The 16,311-nt window shown below is 43.2% G+C and overlaps 1 protein-coding gene across 1 annotated transcript in view; it reads right to left on the bottom strand.

Moving 5' to 3' along the window:
• The window catches only part of NINL (ninein like), a 189,631-nt gene extending 188,454 nt beyond the window's left edge, over window positions 1-1,177 (bottom strand). The window contains exon 1 of the mRNA XM_054509981.2: window positions 1,021-1,177. The gene's annotated coding sequence lies outside the window, so the exon portion shown is untranslated. The remainder of the gene's footprint in view (window positions 1-1,020) is intronic.
• Window positions 1,178-16,311: the final 15,134 nt, after the last annotated feature.

Genomic DNA, 16,311 nt, shown 5'->3' with positions numbered 1-16,311 from the left:
GGATGGCTTGGCCTAAGTCTCCAGAGCACGATTTATGAGTGTGAAACACCCAAAGAGACTGGACAGACTCCTACGTGGGATTTGTGACTGAGCCCACCGATGGGAGGAAAGGGATGATCCTGCTGAACAACTAGTACAACATATAAAACTTTCAACAGACTATTTTCAGTTCCTGAGAGTAGCATATTATTTCAAACAATTTTCCCAAGTGCAAACTCGTGACACAACCAAAGGAAGCAGGTACATCCTAAAAAGTTTTATACGGAGGGATGCAATCTTAACATTCTGTGGATTAAGTGGCCTGCTCAGAGGAACCCGGCCTCGCGCTCTGCGGGTGAAGGGGGAGGCTGAGGGACCTGGCACCGTGGGCGATCCAGGAGCCCGGGTACCTGGCAGCTGCGCGCGTCCCTGGAACAAAGTCGGCGGCCTCGGCTCATGCTCGACCCACCATTTAACCTCCGCGTCATCAGTGAGGACCACAGCCCTCGCCCCGATCCTGATAGCACGCCGGGAGTTTAGCGTCCAACTCAGCAGAGGGGCCAGAAAGCTGCAAACTCGTTGCGAGGACCACGCACACTGCGGGAACGGCAGCGACTGTAGGACCTGGTTTTCAAAGGTTTGGTGGAGGAGCTGGATTCCCGCGGGACACGTTCTTTTAAAGTGACCTCCCGCCCCGCCTTCCGGGGTGAAGGAAAAAAGCGGCCAGCACGGCAGGCTTACCGAACCCGGGGTCCCATACCCGGTGGCGAAGGGAGGACACGGAACCCGCGCAGGAGCCGGTCCCGGGAGTCGAGGCGGGAGCGGGGGGGGGGGGTGTCGCGGGGTTCGCCCCACGATCCCGCCGCGCCCACAGTCGCAGGGCCCCGGCCCCCCTGGTCCCCACCTGCCGTCTGCCTGGGGCGCAGCCCGGGAGACAGCGAGCCTTTCTTCTCCGCTGCCCCACCCGGGGGGAGCGCGCCCGGGCCCGCCGCACGTGCGGCGGAGGGGCGGGACCCGCAGCCCCGCCCCAGCCTCGCTCACCTGGGCTGTGGGCGCCTCGGGTCTCCCTCGCGCGCGGGGTACAGGGTCGCAAGCCAAGGGCGCTGGCGCGTGCGCGGGGAACCCACGACTGGTCCCGCCGGCCGCTCTTTGTGTCTGGAGGCCCCGACGCCACGCTCAGGCAGCGTCCAAGCGCCGCCTCCTTGTCCTCCCTGCGCCGGGCGCCGCGGGGCCCAACCCGAGGGGGGGGGGGGGGGCGCGTGTGGGCGGGGCGTGCGGGCGCCGTGTGGGCGGGGGCGTGCGGGCCCGGGAGGGCCGAGCAGGGGCGCGGGTGCCCTCTCAGTCAGTCTCCTTCGCCTGCCCTGGGAGTGTAAAGCTGCAGTTTTCTGTTAGCGACCTGTCCATACGTGGTTTGGCTGTTCACAGTCCTTACTCCAGCATCATCTTCTGGGAACACCCCGAGAAGGCAAGCCAGGTAGTAGTAATACCCCAAATTCGCAGGTGAAGGAACCGGAAGACACAAAACTTATGGTTCCTGTCTTCCCGTCATATATCAAATCAAATATTTATTGAGCACGTACTAGTGCCACGCGTCGTCCTTGGGGCTGAGAATGGAGCAGTAACAATGCTGGGAGGGTTGGCCAAATAAAATAAAATCCCTGCCCCTCGTGGAGTTTACACACCGGAAGACAATTTAAAAGCTTAAATGAGGGCGCCTGGGTGGCTCAGTCGTCAAGCGTGCCTTCGGCTCAGGTCATGATCCCAGGGTCCTGGGATCTATCCCCGTCGGTCTCCCTGCTCAGCAGGAAGCCTGCTTCTCCCTTTCCCACTCCCCCTGCTTCTGTTCCATCTCTTGCTCGCTGTCTCTCTCTGTCAAATAAATAAAATCTTTAAAATAAATAAATAAATAAAAGCTTAAATGGAATATACAAAAAGATAGTTATAAATGCCAAAAAGAAGCAAATTAAGAGAGGAGCTTAAGGAGTGCAGGAGGTTGGGCCAGGGAAGTTCAGAGGAACGGTGACATTTTAAGTGAAAACCAAAAAGGAGTGAGGGAGGAAGACAGGCAGCAGTCCGGGGGAACAGTTGGCCAGGCCTTAAGTCTAGAGGATGCCCAGTGAGTTTCTTTGTGGCCAGGAAGAGTGGCAGGGTGAAGAGTGTGGTGTGTGAGGCCAGAAAGAAGTGAGAGATGGGCGGAGAGGTAGGTAGGGCCTTGCTGCCCCTTGTAAGGACTTGGTTTCTACTCAGTGTTCAGTAGAGGGAATTTGTGGTTGGACTTAAAGTCGCCCTAGTCAGTGGGTGAGGGCGAGTGGGGAGAGAGCGAGCAAAGATTGAAGTAGGGAGACCATTAAGAAGTGATGGCAGTAATTGACTGAGAGGTGAAGGTGGCTTGGACCAGGGTGGAGGGGGTGAGGAGTGGTTAGATGAAGGATATTTGGGGTGGTCTGGCAGACAGGAAGTGCCTCCAATTGGAGGTAGGTTGTGGGAGAGAGAAAGGGGGACTCTAAGGTTTTGGTGGAAGCAACCACAGTTACTCATTTTATGCTGGGTTCCGAGCACGAGCCAGGCGGAGAGGCAGAGGGAGAAGCAGACTCCCTGTCCAGCAGGGAGCCAGAAGTGGGACTCGATCCCAGGACCCTGTGATCATGACCTGAGCTGAAGGCAGACGCTTAACCAACTGAGCCACCCAGGTACCCATCTCTTTCTCTCTTAAAGCCCCAAACATCCAACTGTCAACAGGATATTCTACTTCCATGTCCAACAAGCAGTTCCAAATTCTACCAGTCAAATTTCAAACTGAATACTTATTTTTTCCCCTAAAATATGCTTCTTCGTGTGGATTCCCCATTTGATGAAGGTCACAGCCCTTCTATCTCCTCCTCACATTGACTCAGTTGCTGAGTCCTGTAGTTTTCTGTGTGTTTTCTCTCTCCCTCTCCACCCGCCCCATCCCAGCCACACCTTCCTGGGTCAGGCCCTCCCAGTGCCTCCTGAGGATTGCTAAAGCACTGAAGTCCACTGTCTGTACTTGTGCTCGTCATCTCTGTATAGTGGCCAGATGTGCTTTTTTTTTTTTTTTTTTTTAAGATTTTGTTTATTTATTTGTCAGAGAGAGACACAGCGAGAGAGGGAACACAAGCAGGGGGAGAAGGCAGAGGGAGAAGCAGGCTTCCCGCGGAGCAGAGAGCCCAATGCGGGGCTTGATCCCAGAACTCTGGGATCATGACCTGAGCCGAAGGCAGATGCTTAACTGACTGAGCCACCCAGGTGCCCCCCCAGATGTGCTTTCTAAAACACACACCTGTGTTGTCTCTATTCTGCCTAAAGCCCTTCAAGGCCTCTACCTGAAATTGTTTAGCAGGTCCTTCCTTCTGAACCTAGCCCTGCCACTTTTCCAGCCCCACCCCCCCCCAGTCCATTCTCATCTAGACTTCAGGCCAGTGCGGCCTTCTCAGTTCTCTGAAAAATGAAAGATAGACCATGGGCTATCTTTTTTCCAAGGCTTTGCAAACCCCCTGGTTACCTCTCAGTCAGCTTCAGCACTCAACACAGAAACTCCCCCACCATGAGTTTGCTCCCTTTCCTCTCCCCCAGGACCCTCAAGTTCATTTCTATCCAATCTGTGTCACTCTTTACTTTGATAATCTCTTTACTAATTTGCTCTTCTGCTAGTTTTGAGCTCCTATGGGCAAGGGCTATCTTTTTTTTTTCTTTGCCCCCATGCCTAGAATCCAGCAAGCGTTGTTTGTGATGGCTAGAGGATAGAGTGGGCTATATGGACCTGGGCTGTATTCTTCTTTAACCTTGTTAGTGATGCTTCTCCACCCCTTAGCTCCATCCTTTCATCCCTGATGCAGAAGGGGAAGTCTTACCAGCATGACAATACATCAGAATGATGAAGTGAGCTGCCCTGTGATCTCGCATGAGGAAGGTGTAGGTGTATTTATTTGGTAGGGACTCCACTTTAAAGGATGTGAGGATCTGGGGAAATGTGACTGGTGGGGAGGAGGCCCAATAAAAGCTAGGCTCTGGGGAACAGGGTAGGAAAAGGCGGGGGGAACAAAGGACAAGTGAAAATTGCAACTGCCTGCAAGTGGCAAACTCCACCTAGAGTGAAAGGCAACCAGGGGAGACTAGTAAGTGATGCTCACTTCATGCTCTGGGCTGTGAGGTTTTCCTGACCTGCTCTGAGTGACGCTGGAGCCCTTCTGATGTGCCTGGGACCCCTCCCAGCTAGTACGGGGGCACAGTGGCAGGCCACACCATGCAGAGGTGGACTAGCTGGGGGATGCATAGCCAAGATCCTGACCAATTCCTTTATGATACTAAGTTCCTGGGGGTGCCTGCTGCAGTAGTGATAAAGAGTCTTTATTCAGAATGATCATGTACCCAGGTAAACATTCTATAACCCTAAGGAGAAAAAAAAAGTGAATAACTGGGATCAACTAGCAGTCTTCAACGCAATTGCAGAAGAATATTCAGGTCTCTTATTTTAAGCCTCACAGCCATTAAAATTATTTTTCTTAAAATAAATAAATATAAAAATAAAAAGAATAAAATTATTTTCCTTAGCTTGTTTAAAGCAGGCTACTAAGCATGCCCCCACCCCCACCCCGCTTTTGTCTGCTGCTGTCCTGGGCCAACTGCATAGCTCCAACTACCTGCAGAGCTGAGACTTCTTCCCTAAATGTAGCAACCATCACTACCTACTTTCCAGAAATGAAAAGTGTTCTGCACACTTCAAAAGGTCTTTTAAGCCAGAGAAAAATGGGAGGACCCAACCCTGGGTGGCTGGGATCAGATAAGACAAGGAAGAAGATAGAGAAGAAAATGTGGGTTCAAGATGCCGTCAATAAACTCAGCTGGAAAAAACAGGCAGGAAGTGATCGGACCTGATATTTTAGCTGGGAAAGGTGGCCAAAGGGCCAGATATAGTTGGCATATAAAAAGAAGTGGTAGCTACAAACTAAATGGAGTTAGAGGCAAAGAGAAATGAAAACCAGAAGTTTCTCCAAGGTTATCTTGCTTAAGTGGAAGGTGAAGTTGCAGTGTTGCCCAATGTCTTAGTGAGACATTAAGTGCGTTCTCCTCACCATGACTTACTAGGGAAGTACTGAGTTATAATTGTCTTATAAACTAAGTATTATGTATAATTAACCAGAGATGGGGCTCAGAAGTAAACTTCAGTGACCTCATTAGAAGCATATCATCTTACCCACAGCCTGGGTGTAGTAGAAAAACAGCAATAGGTCAGCAACTGAAGCTGGGAAAATCCTATTGGATAGTTTGTCTTATCCTATGGTCTCTCATCACATCTACTCATTTTGTTTCCAGAGCATCCTTGATATCATGAGAGACTAATGATGCAAGGGAAAGAAGAATCATTACCTATTCAGGACTCAGTGGGGTTGATGTGACCTTGAGACATGAGAGAGAAAAACCATGGCTCCAGAGTTCTGAAGACCACTCATAAGATGTGCCTTATCATGTTAAAGCCACAGCCCCTGACTCCCAATATTTCTAATTGCATCTCTCTATTTGCTATGACAGAATGACCTTAATCTTCCCCAAACCGGCTTCAATATGTATTCCTTTCCTCAAGGTCTTTGATGACTCCACATTCACTAGATGGTGGAACCCAGATTCACTGACCCACATCCAGAATCCTTTAGACATTCCAACTCACCTTTCCAACTTCTCCTATCACTTGCATCATGAACCCCTGGCTCTGTGTATGAGCTGCCTCTTGAGAGTGCCCTCTGTGCTGTTGCCTTTGTGTTTTTGACATGACTCGCCTCCTTTCTAACTACTTAAGTCTATCTATTCATCAGGGTTGTGCTCAAATCTGGCCACTACGGAGAAGACCCCCACAGTGCCTGCTGTCTGCCCTACCCATTGACTAAGCAGTCCTACTCTGCTGTGTGCCATTCATTCTGATGTCTGATCTGTCACTTAAGTCTCGTGTCTCTGTCTGAAGTTCCTCTGGTAGGTCCTTCTTGTTTGAGTCCCAATTAGATTGTAAATGCCTACACTAAGACATGATGGGTGGGGGGTGTAGTACAAAGCCTGGCAAAAGTAAGGATTCATTGTTTTATTGAATTCTAGTGTCAATTTTATGTTTCTGATGATCATTTCAATTAATGTGGAATGGAAAAGCATAGCTTTTCTCTGTGATATAAACATCCTAATTTTTCTTAAATAGCCTATCATGAAATTGCCATCTATAAATTCCAGTGTGATGTAGGGAGTTGAGAAATGTCAGCATACCCTCGGATGGCTAGGCTTTGACAGATGACCACAGAATACTGCATTTGTTTCACAGTGTTGTTAATTCACATTCATTTTCCACAGTCATTTCAATTCACAGTAACAACAATCACATGATTTAAGAAAGAACTCTGTTTTTTAATGGACTTTTATCCTTTAATGGAAACATGTGCCATATTCAGGTTCTTAGAACATTTCCTGGGAGTCATGGCTAAGTGCTGACCTCAGCACATTTAGAAAATACTTTCATTTGTGGATGTTCTTGCTTCATTACCCTTTGGTAAGTGTTGACAATTCACATATGCCCAATTTAACTCAGTCTGAATATATTTGACCCTTTTAGCAAATTCCACTTTTCTTCTTTTAATAAGAATTTATTATTTTGGAATAACTTTAAATTTATAGAATAGTTGCAAAGATAGTGAAGGGTTCCCATATATCTCTCATCCAGTTTCCCTTAATATTAAGATCTTACACAACCATGGTTCAATGATCAGAATCAGGTGATTAGCTACAAATGACACCACTGTTAGCTAAACTCCAGACTTTATTTTGATCTCAGCAATGTTTCCACTAAGGTCCTTTTTCTTTTCCAAGATCCGAATCAGCATTTCAAATGGCATTCAGTCATTATGTCTCCTCAGTCTCTTCTGGTCTGTGACACTTTCCTAGACTTTCCTTGCTTTTCATGACCCTGACAGTTATGAGGAGCACTGGTCAGGCATTTCATAGAATGTCCCTCAGTTCAGGCTTGTCTGATGTTTTCTAATGATTTTGACTGGTGTTATGGGTTCTGGGAAGAACCACAGAGATGAAATGCCTTTCCCATAGCATCATATCCAGGGGGTACCTGACATTCCCTGAACATTATTGATGATGTTAATCTTTTAGTTCATGTGGTATCTGCCAGATCTCTCTACTGCAAAGTTGAAATTTTTTCTTTCCATACTCTGATCTTGGGAAGCAAGTTACTAAATCCAGCCTCCATTCAAGAAGGGGAGGACTAAATTCCGCCTCTTAGAGAGGGGAGGATCTACATATATTTTTTATTTATTCATCAATCATTTACTTACATCACTGTGGACTCATGTATATTTACTTTATACTCTCAGTTATAATCTAATGCTGCATTATTTATTTTGTTGTTCACATTTTCTCAGCTTTGGCCATTGGGAGCTCTTTCAGATTGGCTTCTGTGTCCCTTTGACATGCACCATTCTTTTGTTTTTGCAACACTTCCTTAGTTGTACCAGGCTTAGCTTATACTTTCTCTGCCTCAGCCTAGTATCAATCATGTTTCCAAGGAAGCCTGGTTCCTTTCACTGGAGAATGGTAGTTAGAAACCAAGATCTGGGTGAAAATGTGCTCATTGCTATTGGGGATGTCACTGCTTCTTGGCACTCTGAGAACGTAGTTTTAGGAAATGTATTAAGTATGCTGATCCATGTATACACACATAGTTACAAAATCTATCTACCTACCTACCTATCTGTCTCTTTATCTATGTATCTATCTATCTATTTCTGTCTACCTATTAAATCTACCTATCATGAGTTTCTAGATCAAGCATTCTACCCTTGCTTCTTTGTAACTTCTTTCTTTGTAAGAAACCTGACTCCTAATACCTACCATTTACTTACTTATTTCTTCAACTCTAGTATAGATATAAATTACTTTCAGAATTGTTAATCCATACCCCTGTAAGAAACAATTTACAAGATTGTATGCAGTGTTTAATGTACAATTCTTTAGGCTCACAATTTCTAGTCAAAATACTAGTTTTCAAAGTTACCTGGGCCAGCTCTTTTTTTCCTTACCTCCTTCAGTGAAGTTATATCATACATTTGTATTACAGTTAGATTCATTTGTCACATCGCTTCTCGGCCTTTTGGCTAAGATCATGTGTAGATTCATTTGTCACAGTCTGCTTTCCATGTTGGGTGCGCAACATCCTTGTTGATTATTCTTTTAATTTGCATACAGTAAAACTCATGCTGTATGAAATTGACAAATGTATAGTATCATCATATATCTACCATTCTAGTGCCATACACAACAGTTTTATCATCCTAAAAGTTCCTCTGTGCGTTTTCTTTGCAGTTAACTGCTCCTCTCTCCCCCAATCCTTGGCAACTATTGATCTGTTTTCCATCCGTAAAGTTTTTCTTTTTCCAAAATGTCATATGAATGGAATCATATAATATGTAAGCTTTGGGGTTTGACTTCTGCAACATGAATTTAAGATTCATCCATGTTGTTGTATGTATCAGTAGCTCATTTCTTTTAATTGTTAAATCGTATTCCATTGTATGAATGTTCCACAGTTTGTTTATCCATTCACCTGTGAAAGGACACCTTGGTTACTTCCAGTTTATGGTGATTATAAATAGAGCTACTATAAACATTTCCGTAAAAGTTTGTTTTTGTTGTTTGAACATAAGTTTTCTATTTACTTTGATAAATAACTGTGAGTGAGGTTGCTGGATTGTGTAAGCCTCTGTTTAATGATATGCTATGTTGCCAAACTGCTTTCCAAAGTGGCTGTACCATTTTGCATTCCCTGTCAGCGTTTGGTGGTGTTGTATTTTATTTTAGCCATTCCATTAGGGTCTGTTTTCTTTCTTTTCTTTTTAAAATTTAAACTCAGTTAATTAACATATAGTATATTATTAGTTTCAGAGGTAGAGTTCAGTGATTCATCAGTTGCATATAACACCCAATGCACATTACATCATGTGCCTACTTAATACTCATCACCCAGTTACCTCATCCCCCCACCTGCCTCCCCTCTAGCAACCCTCAGTGTGTTTCCTATAGTTGAGTCTCTCTTTTTTTTTTTAAAGATTTTATTTATTTATTTGAGAGAGAGAATGAGAGAGAGAGCACATGAGAGGGGGGAGGGTCAGAGGGAGAAGCAGACTCCCTGCTGAGCAGGGAGCCCGATGTGGGACTCGATCCTGGGACTCCAGGATCATGACCCGAGCCGAAGGCAGTCACCCAACCAACTAAGCCACCCAGGCACCCTATAGTTGAGTCTCTTATGGTTTTGTCTCCCTCTCTGATTTCATCTTATTTTATTTTTCCCTCCCTTCCCCTTTGATCCTCTGTTTTGTTTCTTAAATTCCACATGTGATTGAAATAATATATTTGTCTTTCTTTTATGGTAGAAATGGTAGATATGGTAGTAAATGGTAGATATTTGTCTTTCTTTCTGATAAATGGTAGATATTGGGAGCCAGGTTTCTTACCTTCAGAGAAAGGAGTTACAAAGAAGCAAGGATAGGTAGAATGCTAGCATGAAGCTTGAGGTGTTGGATTTAAGCTGGGGACATCAGTAGAAACTCATGATCAATTTAATAGGTAGAGATAGATAGATAGATATACAGATAGATGTATAGATAGTTGAGGACATAAATGTAGAAGCTTACACCAAAGCTTATATATTATATGATCCCATTCATATGAAATTGACTATTTTGTTTAGCATAATACCCTCTAGTTCCATCCATGTCATTGGAAACAGTAAGATTTCTTTCTTTTTTTTTTTGATGGCTGAGTAATAATCCATTGTATATATATATATACCACATCTTCTTTATCCATTCATTTCTCAATGGGCTCTTTCCATTATTTGGCTATTGTGGACATTGGTCCTATAAACACTGGGGTGCAGGTCCCCCTTGGGATCACTATGCTTGTATCCTTTGGGTAAATACCTAATAGTACAATTGCTGGGTGGAAGAATAGCTCTATTTTTAGCTTTTTGAGGAACCTCTATATTGTTTTCCAGAGTATCTGTACCAGCTTGAATTCCCACCAGTAGTGTCTGAGGGTTCCCCTTTTTCCACATCCTTGCCAACATCTGTTGCTTCCTGACTTGTTAATTTTAGCCATTCTGACTGGTGTGAGGTGGTATTGATTTGGTTTTGATTTGTATTTCCCTGATGGCTAGTGATGTTCAACATTTTTTCATGGGTCTGTTGGCCATTTGTATGTCTTCTTTGGAGAAATGTCTATTCATGTCTTCTGCCCAGTTCTTCACTGGATTATTTCCTTTGGGGTGTTGTGTTTGATAAGTTCTTTTAAATTTTAGATACTAGTCCTTTGTCTGATATGTCGTTTGTGAATATTTTCTCCCATTCTGTAGGTTGTCTTTTAGTTTTGTTTACTGTTTCCTTTGCTGTGCAAAAGGTTTTTACCTTGATGAAGTCCCAATGGTTCATTTTTGCTTTTGTTTCCCTTGCCTTTGGAGACATGTCTTGCAAGAAGTTGCTGCGACTGAGGCCTAAGAGGTTGCTACATGTGTTCTTCTCTATGATCTTGATGGATTCCTGTCTCACATTTAGGTCTTTCATCCATTTTGAATTTATTTTTGTGTATGGTATAAGGAAGCGTCCAGTTTCATTCTTTTGCATGTGGCTGTCCAAATTTCCCAACACCATTTGTTGAAGAGACTGTCTTTTTTCCATTGGATATTCTTTCCTGCTTTGTTGAAGATTAGTTGACCACAGAGTTGAGGGTTCATTTCTGGGTTCTCTATTCCGTTCCATTGATCTATGTGTCTGTTTTTGTGCCAGTATCATGCTGTCTTGATTATTACAGCTTTGTAATATAGCTTAAAGTCTGGCATTCTGATGCCACAAGCTTTGGTTTTCTTTTTCAACATTCCTCTGGCTATTCGGGGTCTTTTCTGGTTCCATACAAATTTTAGGATTATTTGTTCCAGCTCTGTGAAATTGTCGATGGTATTTTGATAAGAATTGCACTGAATGTGTAGATTGCACTGGGTAGCATAGACATTTTAACAATATTGATTCTTCCAATCCATGAGCAAAGAATGTTTTTCCATTTCCTTCTGTCTTCCTCGATTTCTTTCATAAGTGTCCTATAGTTTTCTTTTTTTTTTTTTAAGATTTTATTTATTTATTTGAGAGAGAGAGCACATGAGAGGGGGGAGGGTCAGAGGGAGAAGCAGACTCCCTGCCGAGCAGGGAGCCTGATGCGGGACTCGATCCCGGGACTCCAGGATCATGACCTGAGCCAAAGGCAGCCACTTAACCGACTGAGCCACCCAGGCGCCCCCTATAGTTTTCTGAGTACAGATCCTTTACCTCTTTGGTTAGGTTTATTCCTAGGTATCTTATGGGTTTTGGTGCTATTCTAAATGGGATTGATTCCTTATTTCTCTTTCTTATTTCTTGTTGTTAGTGTATAGATTCTGTGCATTGGTTTTCTATCCTGCCACTTTGCTGAATTCCTGTATGAGTTCTAGCAATTTTGGGGTGGAGTCTTTTGGGTTTTCCACATAAAGTATCATGTCATCTGCGAAGAGAGAGAGGTTGGCTTCTCTGCCAATTTGGATGCCTTTTCTTTCTTTTTGTCTGATTGCTGAGGCTAGGACTTCTAGTACTATGTTGAACTATGTGGTAAGAGTGGGCATCCCTGTTGTGTTACTGAACATAGGGCAAGTGTTTTCAGTTTTTCCCCATTGAGAATGATATTTGCTGTGGGCTTTTCATAGATGGCTTTTATGATACTGAGGTATGTTCCCTCTATCCCCACGCTGTGGAGAATTTTAATCAAGAAAGGATGCTATATTTTGTCAGATGCTTTTTCTGCATCTATTGAGAGGATCATATGGTTCTTGTCCTTTCTTTTATTAATGTGGTGTATCACATTGATTGATTTGTGGATGTTGAACCACCCTTGCATCCTAGGATAAATTCCACCTGCTTGTGGTGAATAAACCTTTTCATGTACTGTTGGATCCTATTGACTAGTATTTTGGTAAGAATTTTTGCTTCCATGTTCATCAGGGATATTGGTCTGTAAGTCTCCTTTTTGGTGGGGTCTTTTTCTGGTTTTGGAATCAAGGTAATACTATCTCACAGAATGAGTTTATTTTTTTTTAATTTTTTTTTAAGATTTTATTTATTTGACAGAAAGAGACACAGCTAGAGAGGGACCACAAGCAGGGGGACAGGGAGAGGGAGAAGCAGGCTTCCCGCGGAGCAGGGAGCCCGATGCGGGGCTCAATCCCAGGACCCTGGGATCATGACCTGAGCCAAAGGCAGACGCCTAACGACTGAGCCACCCAGGCACCCCCTCACAGAATGAATTTAGAAGTTTTCCTTCCATTTCGTTTGTTGAAACAGCTTCAGAAGGATGGTATTAATTCTTCTTTAAATGTTTGGTAGAATTCCCCTGGGAAGCCATCCAGCCCTGGACTCTCCTTTTTTGGGAGATTTTTAATTACTGCTTCAGTTTCCTTGCTGGTTATGGGTCTGTTCAGATTGTCTATTTCTTCCTGCCTTGGTAGTTTATAACTTTCTAGGAATGCATCTGTTTCTTCCAGATTACCTAAATTGTTGGCGTATACTTGCTCATAATATGTTCTTATAATTGTTTGTATTTCCTTGGTGTTGGTTGTGATCTCTCCTCTTTCATTCATGATTTTATTAATTTGGGTCCTTTCTCTTTTCTTTTGTATAAGTCTGGCTAGGGGTTTGTCAATCTTATTAATTCTTTCAGAGAACCAGCTCCTAGTGTTTTTTTTAAAGATTTTATTTATTTATTTGAGAGAGAGAGAATGAGAGAGAGCACATGAGAGGGGGGAGGGTCAGAGGGAGAAGCAGACTCCCCGCTGAGCAGGGAGCCCGATGCGGGACTTGATCCAGGGACTCCAGGATCATGACCTGAGCCGAAGGCAGTCGCTTAACCAACTGAGCCACCCAGGCACCCCTAGTATTTTTGATCTGTTTTACTGTTCTTCTGGTTTCTGTTTCATTGATTTCTGCTCTATTCTTTGTTATTTCTCTTCTTCTTCTTGGTTTAGGCTTTATTTGCTGTTCTTTCTCCCGCCCCTTTAGGTGTAGGGTTAGGTTGTATATGTGAGATTCTTCAAATTTTTTTAAAAGATTTGCAGAGAGACAGAGAGCGCAACCATAAGCGGGGCGGGGGGCAAAGAGGGAGAAGCAGACTCCCCAGTGAGCAGAAAGCCTGTTGCAGGGCTCGATCCCAGGACCCTGGGATCATGACCTGAGCCAAAGGCAGACACTTAACTGACCAAGCCACCCAGGTGCCCTGATTTTTCTAATTTTTTGAAAGAGACTTTATTGCAATGTACTTCCTCTTAGGACTGCCTTTGCTGCATCCCAAAAGTTTTGAATAGTTGTATTTTCATTATCATTAGTTTCAATGAATTTTTTTTTAAAGATTTTATTTATTTATTTGACAGAGAGAGACACAGCGAGAGAGGGAACACAAGCAGGGGGAGTGGGAGAGGGAGAAGCAGGCTTCCCACTGAGCAAGGGAGCCCAATGCAGGGCTTGATCCCAGGACCCTGGGATCATGACCTGAACCGAAGGCAGATGCTTAACGACTGAGCCACCCAGGCGCCCCTCAATGAATTTTTAAATTCTTCTTTAATTTCCTTGTTGACCCATTCATTCTTTAGTAGAATGCTTTTTAACCTCCATGTGTTTGAGTTCCTTCCAAATTTCCTCTTGAGACTGAGTTCAAGTTTCAAAGCATTGTGGTCTGAAAATATGCATGGAATTATCCCAGTCTTTTGGTACTGGTTGAGACCTGATTTTTGACCCAGTATGTGATCTGTTCTGAAGAAAGTTCCATGTGCACTCGAGAAGAATGTGTATTCTGTTGCTTTAGGATGGAATGTTCTGCTCTGTATATATCTGTGAAGTCCATCTGGTCCAGTGTGTCATTCAAAGCCCTTGTTTACTTGATCTTCTGCTTAAATGATCTGTCCATTGCTATGAGTGGGGTGTTGAAGTCCCTTACTATTAGTCTATTATTATCAGTGTTTCCTTAATTCTGTTATTAATTGATTTATACAATTGGCCACTGCCAAGTTAGGAACATAAATATTTTTAATTGTTAGATGTTCTTGTTGGATAGACCCTTTATGTATTATATAGTGTCCCTTTCATCCCTTACTACAGTCTTTGTTTAAAATCTAATTTGTCTAATATAAGGATTGCTACCCCAGCTTTCTTTTGATGTCCATTAGCATGATAGATGGTTCTCCTCCTCTCATTTTCAATCTGTAGGTGTCTTTGGGTCTAAAATAAGTCACTTATAGACAGCACATGGATGGGTCTTGCTTTTTTATCCAATCTGATACCCTGTGTCTTTTGATGGGAGCATTCAGCCCATTTGCATTCAGAGTAACTATTGAAAGATATGAATTTAGTGCCATTGTGTTGCCTGCAAAGTCCCCATTTCTGTAGATTTTCTCTGTTTCTTTCTGGTCTATGTGACTCTTAGGGTCTGTCTTCGCTTACAGGATCCCCTTTAATATTTCTTGCAGGGCTGGCTTGGCGGTCACATATTCTTTCAGTTTCTTTCTGTCCTGGGAAACTCTTTATCTCTCCATCTGTTCTGAATGACAGCTTTGCTGGATAAAGTACTCTTGGCTGCATATTCTTCTCATTTAGTACTCTGAATATGTCATGCCAGCCCTTTCTGGCCTGCTAGTTCTCTATGGATAGGTCTGCTGCCAGTCTAAAGTTTCTACCCTTGCAGGTTATGGGCCTCTTGTCTTGAGCTGCTTTTAGATTTTCTCTTTGTCCTGTGATTTGCAGGTTTCACTATTCTATGTTGGGGTGTTGACCTATTTTTATTGATTTTGAGGGGGGTTGTCTGTGCCTCCTGGACTTGAATGCTTGTTTCCTTCCCCAGATTAGGGATATTGTCAGCTATTATTTGCTCAAATATACCTTCTGTCCCTTTCTTTCTTCTTCTGGGACCCAATCATTCTAATATTGTTTTGCTTTAGGGTATCACTGATTTCTCAAAGCCTCCCCTCATAATCCAGTAGTTGTTTTTCTCTTTTCCTCAGCTTCTTTATTTTCCATCATTTTGTTTTCTATGGCAGACTCTTCTGCTTCATTTACCCTAGCTGTTAGAGTATCCATTTTAGACTGCATCTCAGTTAAAGCATTTTTAATTTTGGCCTGATTAGATTTTAGTTCTTTTAATTCTGCCCTAAGGGATTCTCTAGTGTTTTTTATGCTTTTTTCAATCCCAGCTAGTATCTTTATACTCATTATTCTAAATTCTAGGTCCAACATTTTACTTACATCCACATTGATTAAATCTATGGCAAAGAGTATTATCTCTGGTTCTTTCTTTTGTTGTGAATTTCCTCCTTCTAGTCATTTTGTCCAGGGAAGAATAGACAAACAAGAGAACAAAATCAAAAATATCAACCACGACCCCCAGCAAAATATAAACTAAATCAATCCAAGGAGATTAGAAACCAAAGGAGAAAAGGAAAAAGGATGGAAAAGATAGAATAAAATCTAACAGACACTAGATCCCAAAATTGTAAGAAAGAAAAACTTATATATATACAAAAATAAAATCAAATACAGTGAAAGGAAGCCAAAAACGAATAATATATCTATAAAATATAAACATAAAATATGAAAGTTAAAGAAAGACTTTAAAAAAGAGTTGATAAAATGAGAAGCTAGTTGACAAGGAAAAGAAGAAAAAGAAAAAAATTTTTAAAGATTTTATTTATTTATTTGTCAGAGTGAGAGAGAGAACAAGTAGGGGGAGCAGCAAGCAGAGGGAGAAGCAGGCTCCCTGCTGAGCAAGAAGCCTGATGTGGGACTGGATCCCAGGACCCTGGGATCCTGACCTGAGCTGGAGGCAGATGCTTAACCGACTGAGCCACCCAGATGTCCCAAGAAAAAGAAAATTTTAAACTGAAAGACTAAAGACTCATGAGACAAAAACTCAAATTCTATATTCTATTTCCCCTAGTGCAGGAGTTTTTCAGTTCTGTGTGATCCATAAACTTGGTATTAGCCTGATATGCCTGCTGGTCTTCTTGGGGAGGGGCCTGTTGCACTGATTATCTGGTGTCTTTGCCTGGGCAGAGTTGCACCGCCCCCTACCAGGGGGGTCCGAGCTCAGTGTAATCTGTTTCAGATTGCTCTATATAGTTTTTGTTCCCTAAAGGCTTTCCGTGCTGCTTTAGAGGACGAAAAAAAATAATTAAAAATGGCGGCATCTTGATCTCCAGTCCCAGGGGCC

Source organism: Mirounga angustirostris, unplaced genomic scaffold (assembly GCF_029215605.1).
Source record: "Mirounga angustirostris isolate CCGP_5_RB_7025 unplaced genomic scaffold, mMirAng1.0.hap1 SCAF_10, whole genome shotgun sequence".
Classification (NCBI taxonomy): Eukaryota; Metazoa; Chordata; class Mammalia; order Carnivora; family Phocidae; genus Mirounga; species Mirounga angustirostris.
Note: the sequence above shows the minus strand (reverse complement) of the source record. Positions and strands in the feature narration are given on the sequence as shown.